Source organism: Danio rerio, chromosome 24 (genome assembly GCF_052040795.2).
Source record: "Danio rerio strain M-AB ecotype USA chromosome 24, GRCz13ab, whole genome shotgun sequence".
Classification (NCBI taxonomy): domain Eukaryota; kingdom Metazoa; phylum Chordata; class Actinopteri; order Cypriniformes; family Danionidae; genus Danio; species Danio rerio.
The window spans coordinates 44,996,480-45,005,000 of NC_141044.1; the positions used below are offsets into that span (position 1 = coordinate 44,996,480).

Below are 8,521 nucleotides of genomic sequence, written 5' to 3' on the forward strand. Positions count from 1 at the left end.
AAATGTTGTTGCCAAGGTATTGTGAGTGGTTGCTAGGGTGTTGAATGGTTGCCTGGGTGTTGTCATGGTAAATAGTTGGTTTCTTATGTGTTCAAAGTGGTCACCAGGACATTCTTGATGCATTAAAATGTGGCTGCTAAGGTATTGTGAGTGGTTGCTATGCTGTAGTCAGTAGTTGGTAAGGTGTTAAGTGGTTATCAGGGTGTTGTTATGGTAAATGGTTGGTTTCCAATGTGTTCAGAGTGAACACCAGGACATTTTAATGCATTTAAATGTGGTTGCTAAGGTGTTCTGAGAGGTTGCTATGCTGCATTCGGTGGTTGTTAGGGTAGTCTGGGTCAGGTAAAATACTGAATGTCGCTAGTCGATCAGGGTAATCCTTTAATAATAGTCTTGTGTTCATCTGAATGTGTGTATCTTGTGATGACTGTGTGTGTTTTTATGTACAAATTGTCATCATTTACTCTCCGCCGTTCTTTCATCTGTCAGACATGAAAGAGGATGTTTTTTGTCCATGTAATGAAAGTCAGTGGGGCCTAATGGTGCCTCAACATTCTTCAAAGTATTGTGTTTGGAATGATGACTGTGTTTTCATTTGTGGGTGAACTGTCTCTTTAAGATCTTTCTGTCTTGTTATTGGACATGTTGTGTGTGTGTGTGTGTGTGTGTGTGTGTGTGTGTGTGTGTGTGTGTGTTTTTGTGTGTGTGTGTGTGTGTGTGTGTAACGGTTAAACTCGTCAGTATTTATCAATTTCACCATCGATCAGCTCACCCAGTGTGTCAGTGTTTGTGTGCGGCAGCAGGGCTGTGTTTGAGTGCAACATGCATGACTACTAAAGGACGATTACAGTGAATTAATACATCACAGAGCATCAAAGGCCGGCCAATCAGTGGTGATTTCAGCTCCATTACAGCCGTCTCTGGCCATTTCATCATGACTTCATCATCTCAGTCAGTGTTTGATCAGAAGCACACATGAACCCGTCTGTACTTCACTGGACATGTGCTGTAAGATGATGATGTGCTGTAAGATTAGCACAGTAAAACACTGAACACACAGCAGAACAACACCGAACTACAACCGGGTTCTTGGGTTGTTGCTTAGGTGTTTTAGTCAGTAGTAGTTTGGTTGTTTGGGTGTTGTCTGGGGTGATTGTTGCTTGGTTACTATGTTGTTTTGATTAGTTTCTAGGTGGCTACTACGGTCTTTGGAGTGTTACTTGGATGTGTTGTTGCTTGGTTGCTATGGTGTTTTGATAGTTTTTTTAGGTGTTAGGATGTTGTTGTTCTGGGAAGCTGTATTGTTTGTTTAAGGTGTTTTTTGTTGTTGTAGTTTGTTTGTTTGGGTGTTTTGGGTGGTTGTTGCTTGGTTGCCGTGGTTTTTGATAGGTTTCAAGGTGATTGCTTGCTAAGGTGTTTTGGTTGTTACCTGGATGTTCTGGGTGGTTGTATTTTGTTTGGAGTGTTTTGAGTGGTAGTGGTTTGGTTGTTAGGGTGTTTTGGGTGGTGGTTGCTTAGTTGCTTTGTTTTGATTGTTTTTTAGGTGGTTGCTTGCTAATGTGTTTTTGGTTGTTACTTGGGGGATCTGAGTTTTTATAGTTTTTATAGTAAGGTGTTTTAAGTGGGTATAGTTTGGTTGTTAGGGTGTTTTGGGTGGTTGTTTGGTTGCTATAATGCTTTGAGTGGTTTCTTTGTGGTTGCAATTTATTTATTTATTTTAAATAAATAAATTGATTGGTATTTATTTATTTATTTATTTTTTTGCTACTTGGGTGTTTTTGGTAGTTGGTTACTGTGATTTGGTTAGGGTGTTTTGGGTTGTTATCATTTGGCTGCAACTTGCTGGGGTGCTTTGGGTACTTGTATGTTGGTTTCTGTAGTGTTTTGGGTGTTTTTAAATGGTTACTGGGTTGTTGTTTTTTGGGTGTTGTAGTTAACCTGTTAGGGTGTTTTGAGTGTTTGTAGTTTGGTTGTTAGGGTGCTTTGAGTGTTTGTAGTTTGGTTGTTAGTGTGTTTTGGGTGGTTGTAGTTTGGTTGTTAGGGTGTTTTGAGTGTTTGTAGTTTGGTTGTTAGGGTGTTTTGAGTGTTCGTAGTTTGGTTGTTAGGGTGTTTTGAGTGTTTTTAGTTTGGTTGTTAGGGTGTTTTGAGTGTTTGTAGTTTGGTTGTTAGGGTGTTTTGAGTGTTTGTAGTTTGGTTGTTAGGGTGTTTTGAGTGTTTGTAGTTTGGTTGTTAGTGTGTTTTGGGTGGTTGTAGTTTGGTTGTTATAATGTTTAGGGAGCTTATAGTTTGGTTTCTAGGGTGTTATGTGGTTGTAGTTTAGTTTTTAGGGTGTTTAAGGTAGTTGTAGTTTGGTTGACAGTGTGTTTTAGGTGGTTGTAGTTTAGTTGTTAGGGTGTTTTGAGTGTTTGTAGTTTGGTTGTTAGGGTCGTTTGGGTGGTTGTAGATTGGTTTATCATGTGTTTTGGGTTCTTGTAGTTTGGTTGTCAATGTGTTTTAGGTGGTTGTAGTTTGGTTGTTAGGGTGGTTTTAGGTGGTTGTAGTTTGGTTGTTGGGGTTGTTTGGGTGGTTGTTAGGGTGTTTTGGGTTCTTATTGTTTAGTTGTCAATGTGTTTTAGGTGCTTGTAGTTTGGTTGTTAGGGTGGTTTTAGGTGATTGTTGTTTAGTTGTTGGGGTGTTTCGAGTGCTTGTAGTTTGGTTGTTAGGGTAGGTTTGTGCTTGTAGTTTGGTTGTCATTGTGTTTTGCGGGTTTGTAGTTTGGTTGTTAGTGTCTTTTAGGTGGTTGTAGTTTAGTTGTTAGAGTGGTTTTAGGTGGTTGTAGTTTGGTTGTCAGGGTGTTTTGGGTGCTTGTAGTTTGTTTGTTAGGGTGGTTTTAGGTGGTTGTAGTTTGGTTGTTGGGGTTGTTTGGGTGGTTGTTAGGGTGTTTTGGGTTCTTATTGTTTAGTTGTCAATGTGTTTTAGGTGCTTGTAGTTTGTTTGTTAGGGTGGTTTTAGGTGATTGTAGTTTAGTTGTTGGGGTGTTTCATGTGCTTGTAGTTTGGTTGTTAGGGTAGGTTTGTGCTTGTAGTTTGGTTGTCATTGTGTTTTGCGGGTTTGTAGTTTGGTTGTTAGTGTCTTTTAGGTGGTTGTAGTTTAGTTGTTAGGGTGGTTTTAGGGGGTTGTAGTTTGGTTGTCAGGGTGTTTTGGGTGCTTGTAGTTTGTTTGTTAGGGTGGTTTTAGGTGGTTGTAGTTTGGTTGTTGAGGTGTTTCGTGTGCTTGTAGTTTGCTTATCAGTGTGTTTTTGTGTTTGTTGTTTGGTTGTTAGTGTCTTTTAAGTGGTAGTAGTTTGGTTGTTAGGGTGGTTTTAGGTGATTGTAGTTTAGTTGTTGGGGCGTTTCGTGTGCTTGTAGTTTGGTTGTTAGTGTCTTTTGGGTGGTAGTAGTTTACTTGTAAGGGTGTTTTGAGTAATTGTAGTTAGGTTGCAAGTTACTGGTGTGTTAGTTGCTAGGGTGTCCTTTAGGATGTTGCTATGGTGTTTTCAGGTGTTCTAGGAAGTTGTAGTTTGGTTGTTAGGGTGTTTTGGTGACTGTTTTCTCTCGGGTTTGTTTTCATTGCACTCTTCTTTTTCACTCCGCCTGATGTTTTCCAGTGAAGTATGTGATCTCTGGTCCACCATCAGGCAGGATCTCAGGAATAATTACTGTCAGTAATGACTGACTCTACATATTGGCCTTGTGTTTGTAACTCGCGCTGAAGAATGAGACGTCGGCTGTGAAAACCCTTTTCTGAAGCACTCACAGGCAGTCACACATCGCTCTTATATAATGGACAAGAGTTTCAGACTGCTGGAGAATAAAAGCCTCCATCAAAGCGTCTGCTCATTCCTGCACTGAACACGCTGTGATGGCTCTCACTGCCTGCTCATTAGCTGAGTACACTACTCTCCCAAATATACATTCTTTTATTCAGCATAGACATACTGAACTGAGAGCAAGTAAGTGTAAAGACATGTATTACTTAAAGCAAGCTAATTTGTTCTTGAAGCATGCTAACAACACGCGTCATTATGCTAGAAACATGCTAACAACATGCTGATTAATGCTAAAATCATGACAGCAACATGCTCAATCAAACTAGAAGCATACAAACATCATGCTACTTTGTGCAAAAATTTTGATAGCAAGATGCTAATTCACACTACAAACATGCTAATTCATACTAGAAACTCTAGATCATTCTAGAAACATGATAGCTACATGCTAATTCATTCTAATTTATGGTAAAATCATGATGGCAAATGCTTATTTATACTAGAAATATTATTGTAACATGCTAATTCATGCACAAATTATGCTAACATGCTAATTTACATTAGAAACTTACAAGTTCACACTAGAAACATGTTAAATCATAACAGAAACATGGTAATAACATGCTTCATGGGGAAAATACACTAACATGCTAATTCATACCAGACATGTAATAGCAAATGATAATTTATGCTAGAAACATCCTAGCAACATGCTAATTTATACTAAAAACATGATGACAAATAATTTATGCTAGAAACATCGCTAATTCATGCTAAAATTATGATAGCAACATGCTAATTTATTCTAGAAATGTGCTAGTAAAATGTTAATTCATGCAAATTATGTTAACATGCTAATCCATACTAGAACCATGATAGCAACATGTTAATTCATGATACGAACATGCTAATATAATGTTAATTTGTGCACAAATAATGTTAACATGCTAATCCAAATTAAAACCATGATAGCAACATGCTAATTTATTCTAGAAATGTGCTAGTAAAATGTTAATTCATGCAAATTATGTTAACATGCTAATCCATACTAGAACCATGATAGCAACATGTTAATTCATGATACGAACATGCTAATATAATGTTAATTTGTGCACAAATAATGTTAACATGCTAATCCAAATTAAAACCATGATAGCAACATGCTAATTTATTCAAGAAACATGCTAATTCATTCAAGAAACATGTAAACAACATGTTAATTGATGGGAAAAAAATACGCTAACATGATAATTCATACCAGAAACATGATAGCAAATGCTAAGTCATGCTAGAAAGATCCTAGTAACATACTAATTCATGCACAAATTATGCTAACATGCTAATTCACATTAAACATTTCATGCAAAAATTTTAAACATGCTAATTCACACTAGAAACCTGCTAATTCATATCAGAAACATGTTAGCAGCATGCTAATTCATGGAAGAAATATGCTAACGTTAATTTATATCAGAAACATAATAGCACATGCTAATTTATACTAGAAACATCATACTGGCATGCTAATTCCTGCACAAATTATGCTAACATGCTAATTCACTCTAGAAACATGCTAAGTCATAGCAGAAACATGTTAGCAACGTGCTAATTCATGGAAATTAATACACTCATCCTTATTCAAGCCAGAACCATGATGGAAAAGTGTAATTCATCCTAGTAACATGCTAATTCATGCACAAATTATGCTAAGATGCTAATTCACACAGAACAATAAGTTATGTTGAACGTTACTTGGCCAATACTTTACTAATGGACAACTGTGACGTCAAATGGAAATGTGGCAGTGTCAGTGGTTCGGACAGAGTAACGTCAGGCTCGTCTTTGCTGGTACGCTGAGTCTCAGGACACACATCAGTTGTACAGTAAGAGCTGCTGTGTGTCGTGTTGAGTTCATTTAAGAAGCTCCAGATTACAGCTAATCGACCCGTCTGACATCCACAACCCAGCCGAGCAGCAAATGAGTTTCCTCACACACACACTGCAGCCGCTCGCTCCACTTCCACAGGATAATCAGTGTATGAGGAGGTGTGTTATCAAGCTGAACCTGAAGAACAGCAGCCAATCACAGCCAGAGCACCACCAGTGACTGACAGCTGAGTGTCAAAGTTTTTGTGTGTGTGTGTGTGTGTGTGTGTGTGTGTGTGTGTGTGTGTGTGTGTGTGTGTCTGTCTGTCTGTCCTTGTGCAGGTGCATGATGGTAAGGGCAGGCCTCATCAACATGCACAGCAAACAGCAGCACTGCACAAGAAACACACAAACACACACAGAGTCCAGCATTAGAGCAGCAGCAGTGGCACCTGATGTGTGTGTGTCTTCACTATTTTCACACCAGAGGAACATTTTAATACACAACATACTTATAATACACATTATTATTCTAGAGTGGGGTGCAGTGGTGCTCCAAACACATGCGCTATAGGGGAACTGATCAACTACACTGGCCGTAGTGTATGAGTGTGTGTTTGAGTGTGTATGGGTGTTTCCCAGTACTGGCTTGCAGCTGAAAGGGCATCCGCTGTGTAAAACATATGCTGGAATAGTTGGCGGTTCATTCCGCTGTGGTGACCCCTGATTAATAAAGGGACTGAACCGAAGGAGAGTGAATGAATGTGTTGTGGAGCTTTCTGTTTAATAAAATAATGCAGATTTTGGTGTGTGTGTGTGTGTGTGTGTGTGTGTGTGTATGTGTGTGTGTGTGTGTGTGTGTGTGTGTGTGTGTGTGTGTTATGGCCTCATCTGTGATTGCCTTCATCAGTCACACAGCTGCATCTCATCTGGCCCAGTTTCTGTACTTTCTGTAGACTTTGTATGCGTGTGTGTGTATGAGTGTATGTATGTGTGTGTGTGAGTGTGTGTATGAGTGTATGTATGTGTGTGTGTGAGTGTGTGATTGTGTTTGTAATAACAGAAAGCATCAGTTCAGCACTATGTGCTCTATATGCACTGTATTCTTAAGTCTCCCTATTCGTGTACACAGTAGAAGAAGTGGCGAGAGTAATGTGGCTCCGGCCTAAAATTATTAAAATCTTGATATAAAAATATTGTTTAATGATAACAAAGACTTAATTAATGAGTGTCTTCCTTCAATAGAGACTTTAACAACACAGAAAATCATTCTTGACATTAACCTGCTGGACATGTGCTGCAGATTTTATTTATATTACATATATTATTTATAATATTATAATATATGACCCATTTTGTGTGTGTATATATATATATATGTGTGTGTTTGTGTGTGTTTGTGTTTGTGTGTGTGTGTGTGTATGATGAATACAGTGAGCTGTAGATATTAGTGATGAGTCAGCAGTTGCTTTAACCCCGTGTGTGCCGCATTGATCTGATTTGAACTCACACTCACACACACACTCACACACACACTCGCACACACACACCGGCACCAGTGACCGAGGGAAGCAGCGCGAGACACCGGTGGGTTTACACTCCTTTTCGGCGAGACTCAGGTCAGACTGCAGTGTGTGTGTGACTGTGTGTGATGCGCAGGGTGAGTGTGTGTGTGTCTGCAGTCGGTCAGTCTCCGCGCACCGGGAAGCAGCAGCAACATCATAGCCGGTAAACAGCCGTTCATTCCGCTTTAGCGTGTGTGTGTGTGTGTGTGTGTGTGTGTGTATGATGACGGTAAAGCTACAGTATAATTTAATGTGTGTGTATGTGTGTGTGTCCTTTATGTGCGTCCGCCATGCAAGCGTCAGTAGAACAGAGGTTGAGTTATCGGTGTGTAATTTGACAGTCATCACACACACACACACACACACACACATGCGCGTGGCGGTGTGTAAATCAGCATGTATGCAGTGTGTGTCAGTAATGTCATCTCGCTTGTATTATGGTTGTGTTTCTGCGGTGTCACGTGATTATTTGAGTTTGGGAAGTTCGCCGCCGGTACCGGGCCGGTTTATGTGCTTCTGCAATGCGGTGGGTGTGGCCTGCGCGTGCACGCGGTCTGGCGCCGTGACGTCACGCAGGGCGCGCGGACACAGAAACACATCGGAGTGAGGGTGTTTCTGTCGTAATGACTGAAGAGCAGCAGCAGATCATGAGCTGAAACCCCCCGAGAGGGAAACACGAGGGTCAGTGTGCTCATAACTGGAGTCAGAGCGGGTTCTGCTCTGGAGAAGCACATCCCATCACTAATATTGAGCCTCTGTCACTTATTCATGTGCTGAAAGCTCTGCTGCTGCTGCTGCTGCTGCTAGTGCTGTTCTTCATCCACTGTACTGATGATGATGATGATGATGATGATGTGGGTGTGTGTGTGTGTGTGTTTGAGTTATTATTGACTTTTATAATAGCCGAGTGTTTAATGGAGACATTATTGTTCTGCACAAGCTCAAGAATGTGTGTGACTGTGTTATGTATCTTTATGATAACGTGTGTATGTGTGTGTGTGTGTTATGTATCTTTATGATAACGTGTGTATGTGTGTGTGTGTGTGTGTGTGTTATGTATCTTTATGATAACGTGTGTATGTGTGTGTGTGTGTGTGTGTGTTTGTGTTATGGATCATATAAGAGAATGTGTTTATGTGTGGTGGGTGTGTTCAGTATCTTCATGAGAGTGTGTGTGTGTGTGTTTAGGATCTTCATGAGAATGTGTGTGCGCATGTATTATTGATCTTTATGAGAGTGTGTGTGTGTATATTATTGATCTTAATGCGTTTGTATGTGTGTGTTAAAATGCTACTGAAAATTT

General features: G+C 39.9%; 1 protein-coding gene across 46 annotated transcripts in view; it reads left to right on the top strand.

Annotated features, from left to right (window-relative positions):
- Positions 1-8,521, top strand: part of epb41l3a (erythrocyte membrane protein band 4.1-like 3a) — a 62,352-nt gene that overhangs the window by 5,831 nt on the left and 48,000 nt on the right. For 16 of the 46 annotated variants that reach the window (XM_087308467.1, XM_087308473.1, XM_087308480.1 and 13 more), the window contains exon 1: positions 7,182-7,381. The exons of 18 other annotated variants lie outside the window; for them this stretch is intronic. The gene's annotated coding sequence lies outside the window, so the exon portion shown is untranslated. Of the gene's footprint in view, positions 1-7,164; positions 7,382-8,521 lie in introns of those variants that run through there. 12 more of the 46 variants (XM_087308474.1, XM_087308481.1, XM_087308487.1 and 9 more) reach the window with 2 other exon arrangements.